This window comes from Triturus cristatus, chromosome 8 (assembly GCF_964204655.1).
Source record: "Triturus cristatus chromosome 8, aTriCri1.1, whole genome shotgun sequence".
NCBI classification, from domain to species: domain Eukaryota; kingdom Metazoa; phylum Chordata; class Amphibia; order Caudata; family Salamandridae; genus Triturus; species Triturus cristatus.
In genome coordinates, this window is record NC_140591.1 from 1,315,197,683 (window position 1) to 1,315,218,179 (window position 20,497).

General features: G+C 43.7%; 1 protein-coding gene across 13 annotated transcripts in view; it reads right to left on the bottom strand.

Moving 5' to 3' along the window:
- The window catches only part of ROBO2 (roundabout guidance receptor 2), a 746,476-nt gene that overhangs the window by 535,213 nt on the left and 190,766 nt on the right, over positions 1-20,497 (bottom strand). The window lies entirely within an intron of this gene.

Below are 20,497 nucleotides of genomic sequence, written 5' to 3' on the forward strand. Positions count from 1 at the left end.
AAGCACAAATGAAAGGCAAAATATATTGATAACTGCTGTAAAATCACAACAGAATAACAAGGGTCCATTTATGCCATTTACAAAGATATAAAACATGGCTTCCATGCTCATAGGCCTTTGGCGTTTTATACAAATCCTGGCTCTAGAAATCACAGAGGTGAAGGAAAGAGCAACACCCTGCATAGTAGGGTCTCGGTGATTGAGCTGCAGCCAATTCCAGCCTACTGCCACCACGCTCATGTGACAGCGCAGAGAAGACGAGCGCACTCACCCAGCCTGACCCTTGGCTCAGTTCTGCAGACGGTTCGGGCAGAGTGATTCTCTGAAGCAAAGCCACCACCGCACCCACCACTCGCTTTTTATGTTATGGGCAGGAATAAACATATCACCCATAGAGTTTGCAATTTCAGTAGTACTAAGAAGATCATTGTTTAATAACATTGAGATGAGACCTCAAGGGCACCAATGAAGGAGAAGGTTTTAGAAGATGGCACAACTCTAGACAGCAGTTTTTCTGAGAGGGGTGATCCACCAGGAAGACAAGAGACATTGGTTGTCGAACGCGTTTTTATGGTTATGTGAAAAGAAATGAGGGGGGGGTGAACAGGTGATTTTATTTATATTTCTGTGCAGGGCTGCTTATGTGGAAACACCAAGAAAATGAACACACAATGACAAAGCCAAAAGGTGTGGGTTTAATGTGCTAACACATGCACCATTAGCATATTAGTGTGCAATATACGAGGGGGAGCCAGGAGGAGACGACAGAGTGAGCTATAGTTGTGAACACTGAACTGAAGAAGGAAGGATACCCTCAAAGAGCCAATAGCATTTGTTGAGAAGTGAATAATCTACGTGGCTCAGGCAACAAGTGCTTGGCAAATTCTCCAGACAATGGCTGAACGAGGCTGGTTTAAGAAAGTCATTCATTGAAAGGGAGGACCCAAGCCCACTCTATGTACATTGCAAGCAATCGATTTGTTGGACAGATTCATTGTCAAAACCATTGACAGAAGGCATGTCTTTTCCACCCCAAGCAGTGTTTTCAAACTTATGGGCCATAGCTTGTCATAACAAGCTCCATCCAAATTTGCTTCTACTGTTTAGGAAACACTTTGAAATCAGTCAAATATATTCCCATTGTAAAAAGGCCTCCAAAAAGTCTAGATGTGGTACATCTGTCAACAAACACCTAGAAGTGTCACCCCCACACTCTTTGTGTGTGTTTATTTAACTATTGTATTGTCACTATGTCTATATTGATTACTGAAAAATCTCTTTACAAAAACATTGTATTCTACTTTCTGCAAGTTCAAATATGTACCCAACGTCACTGAAAAATGAAACGCTATTATTAGAACCAAACCTAGCTAGTGGAGTGACGCAATATCGTGATTTGGAGCACATTTCGTCACCTCGTGTAGCAAGTCTTATGAAGGAGTCTGATGTCTGAATTCTTGTAGCAATGCTGACAGGGCACTGAGCGTGGAGAGGGAAACCAACATCCTACATCCCCGTTCTGCTCAGGAGGATAATTCAGGTGTCTGTTTTCACAAAGTATCATATGTAATTTTCAACTGAAATCAGATAGCTGCAAAAAATATAAGAATTCCCTAAAGGATATTATTTTACAAAACCTCTTTAGCAGAGGTTTACAATTTGATTGTACTTTAATTTGATAATATTGTATTTTTGCCATTGAAACACAGGATACACACAGTTACATTTTATCAAACAAACTGAAGAGAAAGACAAAGAAAAAAAGTGAAACTTGATGACTAAGTGAAAAATATAATAAATCATGGTTTCAAAATATGTGTCTTCTACTTCTCTTCAAAAAGGAATGAGGCACCAGCAGGCGAAGTTCCATGTTAAAACTTTAACACGTTTTGTTTATCCGGCTTAGAGATGTGTTCGCCAGTGCCTGTCTTTCCTTCTGAACACTGAACAAATAGTCCTATTCTCTTTGAACATGTAAAATTGTCCCCCACGGAGACCTCATTTTGCGAGTGGTCCTAACCAGTAATTAATAAACTATATTCTTTTATTTTGATTTCTCCAATCAGTCTAGGTTACTGATCCACCACTCCTTTCCCTTACAATCCTTTCCCATTAGCTCATTTGAAAGACTGGTTGCCATCACTGGCATCAGAAGTCCCAGTATCTCAACTGCTAGTTATTTACAACCCATGACATTATTAACCTATTCGGTTTAGTCTCCACAATTTATCGATGTATTTATCATGCATGTATTTCTTTAGCATCTCAAATTGCTTTAGAGATGTTACACACAAGGATTATTTATGAAATCGTTGGTGTGTGCAAAAGAAAGAACATATACCTGAAAGGGCAGATAGTTTTTGAGAATATTTGAGTGAAAACGTACCCATTCTAGTGACATTTGGACTATATGAAAACTCCTTCAGGGACCATCGGTTTATATGCGCTCAACACTAGGGATATCTTTAAGGTGTGCAATTTCAAGGGCCTGAAAGGAAGACAATGTGAAGGACCATACCCTATTAGCAGATTAATCTTAAGAATGTGTAGTCCAAACCACTCAAGCTACTAAAACGTGTGTAGAGTGTCAAATGGTGAACATAAAATCACATGTTACAAAAGTGGCTTGTAGCCGCAGTTGAATAAAGAAAACAAATGGATGTCAGATATGATGAGTCCGATAAATACTAGAAATTTCTGAAGGAAAAATTTAATATTTCAAGAGCCAAATGGATTGTAGAGACAATCATTTTGAATAACGTGATTTAAGGAGCGAGTGGCGTAACAAAACTTGAGGGGGCCCTATGCAAAGTACATGGAGGGTCAGGAGCTCTCAGGCCAGGGTGCTGTGCTGAGGGGGGCCACTGGAGCTCAAACCCCGCACTGTGGGGGCTTTGTTACGACACTGTATGGTGCCATTTGGAACCATGAGTATCTCCCACAGTGTGAGGTACAAAAATACCAAGAACACACATGCAGAACATCTTTTTGGGTCGCTCATGATAAATTAATGAGTTGTTGGAAAACAAAGTGTATTTTGATATTTGCGCAACCATCAGATGTTTCCTGATTGAATTTCTGTTCATGAATCTGTGCCACATGCTATAAATGCATTCGCTTAGCCAGCGGGTTTTTGATGCCCGAAGACACGCTGACCTCCAGTTCTGCACCCGTGCTGTAGGCGCAGTTCTGTTGAACACTCTTTGTGCTCTGCAGAGATCCATCCATTCACCTCCACATCAGCAAGAAACGAAAAGCCACAAATTTTAATGGAGCACGAAGCCACAAGGTTGTTGCCTCATAAAGAACATTGCTGTGCTATAACTCAACCCAGGGTGGTATAAAACAATACTCTGGCATATAGTTGTAAAGTTTGATAGAACCTCAGCACACCTCTGTCAAAGAATAGATCGATATGTTTCTAAACCGCTTTATAGTCACTACAAATAAAACTACTGCAAGCTAATATGTGAAACATTGTTTTCAGAATTAGTAAGGACACTGGTGGAATCAGATTTTTACCTATTGGTCCTACATAACATATCACGTTCCCACAACAGAACCAGGCGTCTGTTGGTACAGGCTTATATGTGTAATACTAGCCACTACAGAATCGTAATCCAGTTGCCTAACAGCCCCACTGGCTCCCACGGTGAGTGGGGACCTCAAGCTTCTGGGGGAGCCCTCCGGCACTGGGCACGGGCAGCGGACGCCTAGCCTGAGAGCTCCTGAGTGGGTCTGGAGTATGGGAGAGGGGGCCCTCAAGCTTCGTTACGCCAGTGCTGTAATTGTGTTCATATCCCCAAAAATCCTTAAGTGCTTGACAGGGTTTTTTGCGCGCCTGTTGAAATGAAGAGGCTTATGTTTTTTTGTGTGCATGCCTCTCAAAGGGAAAAGGGACATTTTCTGGCTAATATGATATTTTACAGTGCAAACATATTCCATGTGGAGAAATCTGCCAATGAGGGATTGAGAAAATGAAAGTAAACACAAGATGCTCCTTTGCCAAAAAGAATTCACCAGTCCAACCTTGATCGAGTCAGTGTTCACATAAAACTGTGGACCAGGATTGGCGTCTACCACAAATAGGTAACAAGCATTGGCATAGCCAATAGGTCTCGCCTTTGGGACCTTATAAGTGTTTAGCCATGCAACAGTTGCATAACTAAATACTTATAAGGTCCCAAAAGCGAGACCTATTGGCTATGCCAAGCGGCCGTGCGGCCGCGAAAGTGAAAGTAATCGCGGTAAAGCGCGGTGCGCGCGCGCCCGCGCACATGCACTGCAGCTCTAGGCTGGCCTGGTAGCACTTTTTGGAGCCCTCTCAATAAGTCTCGCCAGACCAGCGCATGCGCTGGGTCAAGCGAGACCTAAAAAGAAAATGGGTCATTTTAATAATAGTTTTGCCTGGGGAACATAAAAGAAAACAGGATTTTCACAAGTGTGCGTTTGTTTGTAAAACGGCAACCACAGCCATTTAATATGATCCATGAATACATTCAGAAATAAGGTTTATTACAAGGATCTCCATTTCTGAAATTGTCAGCGATGGATGCCTGTTCCTGCAGAGTGACGTGTGACTGAAGCACGTGTCCAATTACAGAAATGCTGGAGCTAAAACACAACACTCCAATACGATCTCTTGGATTTCCGCACAGGAAGGAACCTCTCATTTTCATTTGCAATTCCAATGGGCTTCCATCTTCAATCAGAAAATCCCATGCCTTTCCAGACTCCAGGCTCGTGATGAAAAGCTGTGATGCCTCACTGGCACAAAAATATGTAAAGAAAGCAGATGCAAGCTGTGCGGGGAAATCACTCCACAATTAGTGATGGCAGCTCAGCAGGTGCAGGTGGGTTGTCCAGTGGTGGGAATGCCTCCAGAGTCCTATTTCATAGCAACTACCTCATAAATAACATGGCCAGGTTCACTTGTACAGTATGAAAAGAGGTAGCCAGGATATGCTCGTAGCACATGTTCAGAAAGTGCATGGGCAAATGCATAAAAACAACATAGCAGTGAAATATGATGGACCTATCGCTTTTATTACATATTTATTAAGGTTATGCTAACAGTGTATGCATTAGATTTCAGAAACCGCCAGAAGAAACAGGGTGCAATTCTGTTTAAGGGAGATTAAAACCGTGAGCCTCTGATCATTTATGGCTCGATAGAGCCAGCATAAGTTTTGGAAGGACAATTTCGGCCAGATCCACAAAAATCAAGCTGCATGGGCCAAAATGCACAGTAGATGCTCAGCCACAGTTTTTGTGGCTGCAGGTCCTGATTGTCAGACTGGCTCTACAGCCAGTGCAAAGAACAAACTGCACTGGCATCTCTCTCCCAGTGGTGGCTCCTCCGCTACGGCGGGGGAACGTCGCCCCACTGCCTTCAAGCAGGAGAAGAAAGGAAAAAAGAAAGGATAATAACCTAACGTTATTATCATTTTATATTTTCCTCCTGCTGCGGCAGCTTGCGTGAGAGGGCAGGCGAGGCTGAAGAGCAGGGGCCGCCAAAAACAGTCATGCGCACTTTCCCTTTTCTCCATGCAGGCTGCATTACAGCCTGCATGGAGAACATGCCCACCCCTGCAGCCCCTAGCTAAGCACCATGTCACAGCGCTCAGACTAATCACAACACTACGTTGCAGTGTTGCAATTGGTCATGGGAGGGAGCATGAATGCCTGCTTCCTGTTCCTGGAAGACAAGAGCAGGAGCAGAGACGCTCTGGACCTGTCAGAAAGGTAATTGTTTTTTTTAAAGATTGTTGTGACCTGCGCGCCCTCTACTCCCACCCCCTGTGCCCCACTACACCCCCAGCACCCAAAAGCCGTGCCAGCCACCAATACTCTCTCCTGGTCCTCCATGGATAATGAAGAAGCCGACATGAACCTGCAGTAAGTGCCAGCTTATTTGAGAAATGCATTAATGGAGATGGAGGCCTGTTGATCACTGGAGGTGTGGCTCCTCTTTTTCACATCACCTATGGAAGAAGCATTGACAGCTGGGAGTCTTAAAGGGCTTATACCTTGGCAATTACTAGATTTACATTTCTAAATGTAAAGTATTGGTGGGATTGTAAGTCAGTCCTACACCATCCTCCTTCTTCAATGTATGTGAGCTGTGAGATGTAGGTAAGTGATGTTTCTTTACATTGGCTGCATTTGGTTCCAAGCAGCAGACCTGAGATTCACCAGTTCTGTTGCAGATGGATGGAAGATTCACTAGCGGCATTTTTACGGCATAGATCTCTGTGAATGAGGACTGCCCATTATTCAGTGCCTGCTCACCCCTAGGGCTGTATTATGGAAGTGCCCATGGGGGGGGAACTGGCGTTTGCACCCACTTTGCATGCCCTGGGGCACTTTGGTATTACAGAAGGGACCGCAGATGCTTGTGCATCCCCTTCTGTAATATTACTGGTGCACACAAAGCGCCAGCGCTATCATCAGAGAGAGTTCCCTCATTTGCATGGGGACATGCCCTCATGCCAATGAGGGAATCTCTTTGCCTCTGTGCCCATGCTGTATTATAGACGTGGGGGCAGAGGCAAAGAAGCTGACCGTGCACCACGTAAAAGGTGGCTCCCTGTCAGCACTGGCCCGGATGGCAGCCCTCTGGAGCGGGAAAAGGGGTTCCATGGATTCCCCCAAACAGCCCCTTGCAGGCGGGTGCAGTCATTCACTGCAGCTGCCTGCAAGGGGATCTCTAATCACCCTTCAAAGTGCAGGCAGGTTCCCGCCTGCACTGTAAAACATGGAGCGGCTTCAAAGCAGCCGCTCTGTTTTTCACAGGAATATGTTGTCCCCAGGACAGCGCAAGTTCGCGGCTGCTCTGGGGCAGTGCATTCACTTTAATACAGCACATTTGCCTTGCTTGCGCTGGGTGCACCTTTTAAAAGGTGCACCTGGCAAAAACAAGCAAAATGAGCTATATCTGTAATACGGCCCCTGGTGTATTTCCCACACATGCAAAATATGTATTGGGTAAAAAGTGCTTGTGCAAAGCAATTTCCATAAATATCTTTTTTTGCCCAGTCATTTTGGAAAAAATGCACACTTCATCATCATCTGCACTATGGTGGATTGGGTAAAATGACTTATGATGGCCATATAGCAATGAACACTGGTTATGGCGCTAGTGCCAAATATCAAAACCTATGCACAAACAGCAGTGCAACAAAAAACATCACCAGTGAGAAGAAAGATATTGGTTTTAAAAAGAGCGATTGAAATGGCTGCTGGACACAAGCTCAACTGATGGGGTTATTTAAGACAATAGTGCAAATGCTACATTGCTCTTTATGGTGGAGTCATAACATTACATTTTGCCAGTGGTGACCACGAAAAAGGACACGAATGAACCATTTTATAACAGAAAACACGTGTTACAGATTTTAATATGAATTAAATATATTATTAAATCAAACTATTTCTTATATGAGGCACTCAAATTGTTAGCCAACTACCCATATAGCTGTACTAGCTGTTTATTTTAAGACCATCTTTGAAGCTTTAAAAAAAAATATCACAGTTCAAAGTGACACTTTGAAGCAGATAAATTAAACGCGTTTTTTTACACAATTATCGTAAATATCCATAGCAAGGGTGTACATGGTACAAAAGATAAGCGACACAGCAATTCAATCGTCTTTCTTGAAAAAATATGATAAAATGTAAGCCCCACGTATTGATGTACTCATCAATACGTGAGAGAAGGCCAGGCTATAGGAAGCTCGTGTCCAGCAAGTAGCCAGCCGTGAGGCTACAAACAAGGGCTGATGTGTTTATCGACAGTCTAACCGTCTCGTGCTCACTCTGCTGTTCGGTCAATTGGAAAAGAGCCGCCATCTTAATGCTGCTATCTGTATTCTTCATCCAATTACAAATCGGCTCTAGTTAAGGGACCTCTGTTGTCTTAACAGAGTTCTCTGCAGGGGGAAATCTAAGCAGATAGATAAATCCTCTCGCACAGACGTTCTTTACTTTAAAATGTTACAGTTTCAAATATGTAAATACATTTGTATGCAAAGAACATGTCTATCTGTGATTTTATATAGAGTATGTCGCATACGTAATACCATAAAATAACACATCTACGCATAAATGTATATACTTCTATATGTTATGTCACAACTGACGTGGCAATGAGGGGACTGACCATGTGAAATGTATGTAATTTGCTTTTGCGTAATTATAAGAAATATCAGATGATTATGGGAAATGCAGTGTTATATTTTAGCGTGAAATGGGTTGTCACATCAAAACATTTGGAGATTAAAAAATATCACACAAAAAATTAGTACAAACAACATTAACTGTTGTTGACATTGTTTTCAGGCTATTATTTTCCAGGAAGTGTGATGTAATCATACAATGTGATGTAATGGCATAATTTGGGGAATTTCAAATAACGAGGGTAACAAGAAATTCCGGAAATTACATAATATACCTCGGTGTAATTTACATTTCTCCAGAGCCTAGTGACCAGACACTACCATACCTGCTGTGGCTACCTGAGTGCTCCATGACAAAGTACCCCGTCCACCACTAAATATACTGTACGACCATGTCCAAGCACATATAGAGTAGAACCAAAGAATTTAAAAATCTGGATAGTCCACTGTCCAAGTGAGTTGTCACCGGTAAAATAAAACCTAGCTGGTACCAGCAATTTCCACTTCTCAAGCCAAAGGAACATTATTCTCCGTCTTTACCTGCAACAAAAGCACATTTGATGTTCTAGGGGGGCTGTCTGGTACCCTCCTCACCCAGTATGTGTTGAGCTGGGTGACCACATATCCGTACTAGAGGACCAACCCTTTGGAAAATGATGCCGACTTCAAGATGTGATACACCTTTACATTTCAATTTCAGCCTTTACCTTCCTCCGGTAGCCATATTGGTGAATTCCTCTTTGTCTTCAACTAACTCTGCTTATTCTTTGTAAGGTAACATACAAATAAAAAGGGGGAGGGGGCATTTATTCATGCTCTCTGTTCCTACCTGCTTCACCATTTGTGCAGTACACCATTTTTCCTAAAACAAACTCAAAATGCCAACTTTACAATACAAATACAATTACATTTCTGAATTAAAACGTATATTGTATTTAGAGCAGTAAGCAAAATCCATGACTATCAAGTCTCTTGGTTGCAAGGAAGGTACTTTCCTATGAGGCTAGAAGAAGCAGGCAGATGCGGAAATAATTTCTGTTTTTCCTTGTTGATCATTACTGCAGAACTCCCAAATTGCAATTCAATAAAGAAAGACATTACAACAAGGTGTGCTAGATCTGTGAAAATTAGCACGTTGATGCAAAATGCTCTACTTTTAGTGGTAGCCTAGAAACTGGTGTAGGTGTCACGCTAGCCTCATGTTTTCCATAAACATTTATTATAAAAATGTATGCATAAACACCAGTGACTTTCGGTCCAAATCTATTGGTCTGTTCAAGTATCATTCGCATTTTACTTCCGTACAGCATGGGGCATTGGGTCAGCGCACAACAGTCATGAGCTGCCCTGTGGCGGCTCCTCCGCTAAGGCAGAGGAGCGTCGCCCCACTGCTTTAAAGCAGTACAATGGCAAAAAATAACAAAAGTTATTATTATTTCAGTACTCCAGTTTCTGCCAGGTTAGGGTGGGGTGGGGCTGGGCTCCCCGCGTCACAGGGAGGAGGAGTGGCTGATGTTGCACCTAAAGTGCGCATGACTGTTTGGCCGGCCGTCTCATCCTGGCGAAACAATCATGCGTACTTTGCATGTTCTCCACTGAGCTGTAATACAGCCAGGGTGGAGAACATGCCCAGGCTTCCATTCGCTTTCTGCGCTCTGAAGCACAGCGCTCAGACCAATCACGACGCTGCTAACAGCAGCGTCGTGATTGGCTAGGGGAGTCTGGAAGCCTGGGTGCTTCCTGTTCTTGCGAGGAGATACGGCTGCTTGTTACAGCGACCAGCAGGTATGTTAAAAAATGTTTTTTATTTCCTAACCCCCACCACCTAACAGCCACCACTGTAGCTACCATTGCTGTGAGTGACTGCATTTTACATGTGCACATTTGCCCAAAAATTGTTGATTAGGTGCCAAACCTCCTTTGCCAATCTCTGCTTTCATTTCAGTTTTTATTTCATGTTTATTCTTTATTTATTTTCTTTGTGTGTCCTTTTTCTTTTTCAAACAAGTGCACCCCACCTTTAGGAAGTGAAATATTTCCTTTTTATTGCTTATACATTTTTAATAGCTATTGCACATGATTGCAAAAAATTAAAACATTGGAAGCTTACCCAAGCCTCGGCCAATGTGTTCTATTATGGTGTGGTTTCTTCACAATACCTCTTTCCCTAACTTAAGAGATCAGCCTTGGAAGTCGAACCTGGCAGCAGTGCCATTGCCCTCCTCTCTCGGTATCAGACTCCTGCCCTCATCTTCATCCCTCCTCCCTCAAGTGACCCAATTATCTTTAGCTGGGTTGACTCATGATACTCGTCTAGTTCTGAGTTCTTAATATCAAAGAAATGGAACCTGCATCGCACTGGAAGGTGTAGTCAAGTCAAGAGAGCGAATCAAAGAATATATATGCGAGGTCCATGTTTGTAAAGGTGCTTTACCAGGGAGGCCCTGGATGCTGATGCAGTGAGTAAGATTTTACCTAATATATGTAGAGGCATTGAGCACGAGTAGTTTCTTCCAGGTGCCATTTTTGATACATAGCTACAGAAATATTTAAACGTTAATTAAGTTTACAATATGATCTCTAAAAACATGCAGAACATGAAATAACCAAGCTAGACGTAATGCGTCAACTACTCTATACCGTGTAATGCCTGAAATGAGCATCCATGCATGCTAGCGAGCATTATTCGTTATTCAATTATGTTTAGGACATGGCACTTGTCAGTAGTTTTAACATGCTTTAATTTGTGCTCAAATAAAAGGTCACATCAAACTACAGCACAACCCTTGAGGATGTTTTTCAGAAATCATAATTGAGATTTCTATACGATCGTTCAAGAATATTTGCTTTGTTACAGTGTTGTCTTTTTTCCAATTAGGACAGTTTGTAGTGGTTTTCATTACTTGATAACATTGGTTACTAATGGCAATAATTAAAGACCACATCCTTACTTCACCCGGGGCACACACTACAGATATCCAAAGCAGAAACCCATTAAAGAAATGTTTTTCACATTTTGTCGGAATTCTAGAAATTTTCATGTGAATCTTGAGATTCAGTTAGAGATGGATGAAATCATCAGACCTCCCTGTCAATGAGAAAAAGGAGATACAAAAATGGAAACACAAGAGGGATAAAGATACTGGGAGGTAGGGCATCCACACTAATATATCAGTCAGGGAGAGCGGTTGAAAATATTTGGTAAGTCTTCCACAATGTTACCAATTGCTTGTTTTGTTCTTAAAGGGATTTGTCTTTAAATTAATCTATACACACCTTTGGAAGTTTCAGAAACTTTAACGAACATTTCTTTGAAACCACAAGTGTAGTTCTGATAAAATAACTTTTTAAAAGCAGAACATTGTTCTATAAAGCTTTAAAGACCAAATCTAAATTGTTTAGAACTTCAGACTTACCTCCAACCACCTGAGTGATATATTAAAACACCTACAGCAAAATATTCCATCTAGATACAAGATTATATAAGTTAAATTAGCTTTAGCAAAACCATAATCCCAATGTATGTCATTATCCTTGAAACTAGGAACGTGCAATTTCCTTGGTGACCAACACGTTCCGTAAAGGGCTATGTCATTAATGACATGGATATCTTCATCAACCCACTAATCATAAACAGCCCTGCACGCAACAATGGGAGATGTTGAGAAAAAGAAGTATCAGAAGAAGAATGGGAGGGTTTATGGCTGATACCCAGAAGACGACCTCTACTGTCCAGGGACTGAAAACTTGATATAGAATCATGTTTAATTGGTACCACACCCCAAGTAAACTCAAAGGAATGTCCCTACATACTAATGGGATGTACTGGAAGGGATGCAGAGTGGAAGGTTGAAAACACATGTGTGATGGCTGTGTTGTAAGATCAAAATATACTGGAAGGCAGCAATGAGCCATATGAAGAAAGTGGTGTTTCCCCCGATACCTCCCGAGTGCCTGATGACGATTCCAAGCTTTTGCCTTTTACACTACGAGGATCTCACATTACGCCAGTGAACCGTTACCGCCCAGATGCTGCTGACAGCTAAACAAGAATTTGCTGCACCATGGATGAAATAAATTGCACCAGACATATACTAGTCGAGAAGACTTTGGTCTCTTGTGGTCATGGAAATGATCACATATCATCTACACTACATGAGGAAGAGAGGGGCGTACATTATGTCAAAAGTGAGCATCATTACGGCAGATGGCATAATGGTATTGTGAGATTACTGTTGTACTGCAGTGGGGGGTGTGGGAGACCCATGTTCGATTGTGATATAACGCCTTGTTGCCTATGGGAAACATCATGGTTCCAATTGTTGGTCAGTGTTGAAAAAATGCTATAAAAAGATTTACAAAAAAAGTTTTTTATGATATTGAAATGCAGGAAAGGGACCTATTTAATTTTTATAGAGCTGTCTGATATGATTGCAACAGGCTCGCAATGCCCTGTGAGGCGAGGAACCCTGGAAGCTGTGATCAGTTTAAGGCTGCAAATACAAGACACAAAATTAACTCAACTTCATTTTAGCACTCGTCAGCTTCCCAAAGGTCTAGCTTTGCATACACAAGTTGGATAAGCTGGTACCAGCAAAGTGCAAAGAATAAATTAAGCAACGATAAGAGATTAGCCATTTTTAGCTAAAGATTAATCATCCTTTCCACAGGGACCACGCGGAATAATTATGTTATCCCACTGCAAGTGGACTGCTCTGATCCATTTAATGCAGTGCTTAATAAGCAAGACATAATCAGGCATTTACAGATTAAACAATAACAGAGAAGAAACAGGATAATAAAGTGATAGGGAAAACAAAGCATGCGGTTAAACAAACGCAATCAATCCAGTAAAAGCATAGCCAGGCTTAATCTGCTTTACAGGGGAGGCAAATGACGGTATTATCTACATGCATGGCCAGTCTTTTTGCCTGCCATATGCCAGCCTAAGTACATGAAATTGCAGAAAATTGTATGAGGCGATCAACATGTCTGGAGCCTTGAACTTTCAAGCACTGGAAAGATTTTGCTCCGAAAGAAGAGGGATAGCTTGAAAAGCACCCTCTTGGGCAAGGGAAAAATCCATGCTAGTCTTGAGGGGGCTGTAAAGTGCTCAGCACACCTGTGGCTTTGCATTGAAGAAGGGCATGTGTTTGGATTTTATGTTTTCTTGTTAACTTGCCTGTGGAATAGACATCATGGTGTTGAACTTGAAAGGACAAAGAAAATCTGTGATCCCAGGCACCATGGAAACACATTTATGTTGCCTCCATGGTCTTCACATAGGGCAACTATGGTCTCAGTACTGAACACTGTAAACAATATTAATTTTCATTTTGATGCTTGATCCATATCAGATGTCTGTATTGAAACGGCACATGGTTGTGTCTGTTTACGTAGTTATAGATACAACACAAGAGCAGCACTTAAGTGGCAGGAAGACCAGCAGTTTGAAGTGGCTGGTCCACCTGTGACTGCAGTCGGCAACCCAGCTTGTGTTAGAAAGCTGGACACAGATTTACCCAGACCCGACGGACTCACTAATAAATCAGTTCAGGGTACCAGAGGGTCTTTTTAGACACACCACGTCACGTACTTCCCCACACACCCGCATGCACAACTACGGCTACTCCACCAAAAGATCTCCGACAGAGAGCCCTCTTGTAGGGCCCGTGAGGGACTGCAGTGCCACCCCCACGAGGAGCTTCGCCCTATGATGATGCTTTGCACCCGCAAGGGTGTGTGAGGGCACTTCGAACACCACCCAGGAGTATCTGGCCTACACCACATCCACACTCACGAACCTCTACCTAACTTTCCCTGTTGCTTTGTCCCTTACCCTTTAGGCAGTAGACCATACCAGCACTGTCTCTCTTAGGAACTGTTACCCTATTGTACGTGTAGTTATCTTTGGAGCATTGGTACAGGACCTATTCTCTAATTTTTGCTCCTTGTCCCCATCTCAGTGTGTGTATATCTTTACTTTTGTACCTGCATCTGCAATTCACGAGGAGTTTGACGTAAATGCGAAATGGCATGATCTGTATTATAAAAAGTGGCTGGTCAAAGCATCTGTGGCTCCTTCTATAAAAACAAAAGGGCCCCAAGGGCACAAGAAGTGAGCACAAATGCCCACTGAGCCATAGGGCACGGACAGTAATAAGACCTTAGAAGTACTTTGCAAAGTACCTGATATTGATTCAGATGAAATGTCTTCTAAATGTTTTCAACAACTCCTTTCTGTTCACATTTTTTTAAATACTTAAGAAAGCAGAAAAAAAACTGTTCACAATTATTCTGCCAAACCAAGCACCTAAACATCATCCATGGATATCAATGTAGGTGTTTGAATTTCTAGGTATCTGACAAAGGCTCCATGGCTAAATAAGTGGCAATACGTTTAAAAGCCAATCAAAGATGAAAATATTTTTTCTAAGTTGAACTTCTGAAACCTTTACAAAGCTTATTATTTGCTTCTATATAAAATCCAACTAACAGTAATAAGTAGCTGCAAACCCTCGTCCCATACATGATGTATAAGCCCGCACAATGGTCTAGAAAAAGCAAATATTGTATTTAATGTTTAATATTTTTAAGTGAGAGTATCACACATTTCTGATACTAAAAATACAGGATATTAGCAATGGGTCTGGGGGGGGGGGGGGGAGGCACCTGTGAGTCTACACTGTGCCTAGAATAGGTTCAACTAAATGTTGCCGGCGCTGGTTGTGGTAGTAAGCGATAACACCACACACTATGTGCCACAGCTCAGTCAGACCTTTATTTTCTTAGTAAAAGTCTGGCCTTGTTATCATAATTCATATTTGCAAAGCTCGAACATATCACTCCTTAAGGTTTCAAGGTTCTGGGGGCCATCTGGGAGATTAAGGGAGCTATTGCCCAGAGTCACGTGATGCTGAGCCGCCGTCAGGGATCGAACCGTGATCCCCATGCTCCGGAGTCAGCCGCATATATAGGTTATCAGTCCTTTTCAGCAGAGTTCATTTAAAGGTCAGCAGTGAAGATTGCCCGATGATGTGGTAATGGTTCCTCTCTTTGGTCTTCTCTTTTAAACATACAGCTTTCCGTTCAGAGTCCCTCGGAAAGAATAAAGTAAAACACAGGTAAGTTCTTTACTTCTAGAATTATATGATTATCCTTTTATTCTTTCCTGTTTTCTGCCTTCCTCTATCAAACTCTTCTTTTTCATCTGTTTATCTCATTTCTTTTTTCCTGTTCTTTCTAAATTTAAGCCGGGACCAGTCTCCTTACTGGTCTCTCCTAAGTATAGTGTTCTTCAAACTCTCCAAATTTTGAGTTGGTAATGTGTTAGAAATTGGGTCTCTCTAGTTGGCAGAGGTTTGCATCCTGTCCAAGCAAGGACCCAATTTGTAACATTGGTGATCAGTGGTGAGGATAGGACTTGGGGTTTTTCAGTACCTTACAGTAATTTGATGTTATCTGTTATGTTATCTGAATTTATATAGCGCTCAGCTGCCTCAGCAAAGAGGCGTCCGGCAAAACACTACACTATAATCCACATCTAGACCAATTCGAATCAATTGTCTCTGATCCGTCATTGGCATTTTGTTCCTATCCTCTTCAATTGACATTTTTAATCTTTCAATTCTTCCCAATTGACGTTTTTGCTTTTTCCTAAAATCATCTCTCTGATTGGTGGTTTTTCACCTGCAAGAGCTGGCCAGAATTGAAGGTTTCAGCATGGCCCAGCTCAAGGATTTCTGCAAGGAATTTGTGCTTCCTGTAAAGAGCAACACCAGTAAAGTTGAGCTTCTATAGGCACTGAGAGCCTGGTCTGAAGCCCATGCTGTGTTAGATGGCAACCCAGAGGAGTGAGAGGCTGAAGAAGAGCTGGATGAGGAGGGTCGTTTGGACTAGGGTGTAGGAGGAGTTCTTGGGCTGCTGTCTGTGGAGGAGGAGGGCAGCTTTCTTTCCGGAATTGGGGTTCCTTCCAGGGATGAGAGCAATGTATCATCCAAAGGCCTGTCCCCAAGGAGCTGGAGGACAGGAAGGAGGAGAGAAAGTTTTAATTGGAACAGACTAAGCTCAAATTGGAGAAGGACAAAGCCTTAGAGGAGAAAATGCTAGCCTTGTAGCTGAAGGAAAGCAAAAAGAGATTTGTCATGGAGATGTAGGAGAGCCAAAAGTGATTGGAAATTGAGGAGACAAAGATGATGTTGGCCCAGGAATGGAGCCTGAGAGACCTGGGCAATAAATCCAGACAGGTGGAGTCCCGCAGTGATGGTGGCAGCATTTCTTCCGTGCCCTCTGAAAAGATGTTCCACATACCCAAGGGTTTGGTGTCTGATTTTGTGGTGGGAGATGACAGAGACAGATGGTTTGAGGCCTATGAAATTCCACTCCAAATGCAGAAGGTCCCTGAGGCAGACTGGGGGGCTAGCCTTTGGAGACATATCCCTAGGGAGTGATAATATGAGGTAACCCCCCAGAAGGAGTCCCTAATCGGGAAGTTTTGTGTGAACCCAGAGAAATATAGACAGAAATTCAGGGATAGTCAAAAGATTTCCCAACAGACCTGGGTAGAATGTGTGGATTCTTTTTGCAAGGCACTGGATAGTTGGGTGAAGGGCAGTGAGGTAAAAGATGATCAGGGGATGTATTATTTGTCTGCAACAGAGCATATGTTCTGTCTTTGTTTTCCAGATCTGCACCAACACCTTGTTGATAGTAAGCTCACTGACCCAGGGGAGCTTGCTAAGGAGCCATACCACTGGATCAGCACCAGGGTCCACAGGAAGGTCTAGGGGGTTCATCACAGGGGTGGGAACGGTCCTCACCAGAAGAAGAGGAAGTGGGGGCAAAAAGAGCAAGGAGTTCTCTAAAGGGCCCCAAACTAGGTCTAAGGGTCAGGGTTCCAAGCCTTCTGCTGAAAAGAAGAAATGGTTCCCTGCCAGTAAGCCTGCAAGGAAGACTCCCATGAAGCGCTATGAGTGCCAACAGGAACAGCATTACAAAGGGCACAGCCCTCCACCGTTGGGCAGTCACTGAGGTTGGCTACTTGAGGAGGAGATTGCCTCAGATAGTTTGGGAGGAGAGTGTAGAGTTTACCCGAGTGTCCCTGTGTGATGGGGAGATGGTACAGAGAACCCACATGCATGACAATACTAGGAAGTACAGTCAGTGGGTGTCCATCAATGGGCAGAGGGTGGAGGATCTGAAGGACACAAGAGGCAGCCTGACAATCGTATGGTGTTTTCAGAGCAGACAGTCCCTAACACATTCCACCAAGTTGTTGCTGCTGACCACCGTGAGAAACACTATGCTGTGGCTCTGGTTCCCTTTGAGGGGGGGGGTCTCAGGTCTGCTGAAGGTAGCTGTGAGTCTGTTAATGCATGTGGATTGTCTGCTGGGCAACAGCCTGGAGCACACCATCTGGAAGTAGGTGGAGCTCAGGTCACACTTAGAGATGATGGGTTTGCCTGAGTGGGTGAGCCTGACCATCCAGTCCAAGGCAGCTCGTGAGTGTGGTCAGAAGGACATGGAGCCTGGAAGAATGGCCTAGGTACCTGCCAAAAGCAGAAGGGAAAGGGGAGTGGGAATCCTGCTCCTGAAATCCTACAGTCTGGAAGAAGGCAACATCTGAGGAGGACGCCCAGGTATCAACAGAGGAAGAAGTGGCTGAGCTGACCACTGGTCTCAAGAAGGAGATCCCGCCAGGGAGGAGTGCCCTACTCTACTGGATCTTCAGCAGCAGGCTGAGGCCCAGGCAGCTGGTGACACCTCTAGGCAGCACCTGATCTACTGAGAGAATGAGCCTAAGGTTCCTGAGTCTGGTGCAACACGTATGCTGGTGGTTTTTGAGCACTTTAGGACCTTTCTACTGGGTTTGGCTCATGGTGTGCCACTGGCAGTTAATTTAGGGCAAGAAAAGACCTGTGACTGGCTTGTCACCCACATTTATTGGCCTCAAATGAAGAAAGTCTCAGATGCGTTCTGTAGGTCCTATCCTACCTGGCCAGGCTAGTAGCAAGTCAGGGGGGAGGTGTAAGACCCACTGCGACCTTTCCCTGTCATTAGCACCCCTTTTGAGCAGGTTGGCATCAACATTGTGGGGCCTCTAGATCCCAAGACAGCCATGGGCAACAGATTTATTCTATGCCACCCGGTACCTAGAAGCTATCATTCTAAGGACAGTGACTAAGCCCGACATGTCCAGGGGACTGATGGGGATCTATAGCCTTGTGGGTTTCCCCAAGGAGGTGGTATCTGACTGGGGTACCAACTTCATATCCAACTACATGAAGGCCATGTGGAAGGAGTGTGGTGTGACCTATATGTTTACCACTCCTTACCACCCCAAACGAATGGGTTGGTTAAAAGGTTCAACCATACCCTCAAAGGCATGATTACGGGTCTACCTGAACCCATGGGGTGTAAGTCGGATGTCCTCCCGCCATGCCTTTTGTTTGCCTACAGGGATATTCCATGAAAGATGGTTGACTTCGGCCTTTTTGAATTTCTATATGGGCTCCCTGTGAGAGGACCTCACAGTTTGTCTAAGGAAGGCTGGGAGCAAGCTCCCAATAAGCCACCCCAGGATGTAGTTAGCTACATGCTGCCATTCTGCAACCAGACAGCCCCCTTCTGGATGGTTGAGATTTAGTCTGGTAAAAAAGTGTGGGTAATGGAGCAAGTGAAGCCCCAGGGCCTGCAAGACTGTTGGTCTGGGCCTTATGAGGTAAAGGAGCGCAAGAGTGATGTCAACTACTTGTTGGACCTCGAGACTCCTTGGAACCTTTGGGGAGTCCTGTATGTGAACTACCTCAAGCCTCACTTTGAGAGATCTGAGATCAACATCCTCCTGGTTACTCTTATCTTCCGAGGAGCAAGAGGGGTCATTGGAGTGTGTCAGCCTCTCCCCTACACAGACCCCAGATCAACAGAGGAACTGCCGCCAGTTGCTAGGGCAGTTTTCCTCTTTGTTCTCCCTTGCCCCTGGACTCACTACATGGTGTACCCATGATGTTGATACTGGGGACAGCACACCTGTAAAGAACAACATTTACAGGCTGCGTGATAAGGTGAGAGCTTGCGTCATGGAAGAAGTCTCCAAGAAGCTGGCATTAGGGGTTATTGAGTCCTCAAACATCCCATGGTCCAGCCCAGTGGTGTTACTTCCAAAGCATTCCCTTCTGGGTGTCACACCTGAATTCAGGTTCTGTGTAGACTACTGTGGGCTCAGTGCAGTCCCCCAGAGTGACGCACACCCCATCCCAGAGATGATGAGCTCATAGAGCAGCTTGGAGCTGCCAAGTTCTTCAGAGTCAGCACTTTGTACTCAACATCTGGGTACTGGCAGATTGCCTTGACCAAGGGGGCTAAAGAGAGGCCAGCGTTCTCAACACCAGAAGGCCAGTTCCAGTTCCAGGTCATGCCTTTTGGGTTGAAGAATGCCCCTGCCATCTTCCAGAGGCTGGTCAATCAGGTCCTGGTTGGGTTGGAGAATTTCAGTGTTCCCTACCTAGAGGACATTGCGGTCACCATCTCTAGCTGGGAGGACCACTTGAACCACCTCCAGGAAGTGCTTCGGGCTCTGCAGAGTGCAGGCCTATCAAGGCCAGTAAGTGCCAGACAGGGCAGGGTTGTGTGGTCTGCTTGGAACACCAAGTAGAAGCTGGCAAGGTGCAGTCCTTGCAGCCCAAAATTGACATATTTCTGACTTGGAAACTCCCCAAGACTCAGACAGAACTTCATTTTTGCTGGCTTTAGGATTCTGGGCTCTTTACTACTGCTAACCTGTCCCTAGTAAAGTGGAATTTATGTGCCAGGGCCTTTAAATTAAATGTTAATAGTGGGCCTGCAGCACTGATTGTGCCACCCACTCAGTAGCCCTTTAAACATGGCTCAGGCCTACCACTACAGAGCCTGTATGTGCATTTTAAACTGACATTTTGACCTGGCAAGCAAACTTACTTACTAGGCCCAAACCTTACCTTTTATTACAAATAAGTCACCCCTAAAGTTGGCCCTAGCCAGCTCTATAGGCAGGGTGCAGTGTATTTAAAAGGTAGGACACATACTTTTGAGTTTTTACATTTCCTGGTAGTGAAAGACTGCTAAATTCATTTTTACTACCGCAAAGCCGATCTCTCCTATAGGTTAACATTGGTATTGTCTTAAAACATCTTTTTAGTGAAACTTCACATTGGGAAAATATATAGATTTAGAGTTTGGTGTCTATTGACTCACAATTTATGGTGAAGTCAAGTTTTAAATCCTAAGTCTGGAAATGCCAATTTTGGAAGTTGGCATTGTCTTACTTTAACCAATCTGTGCCT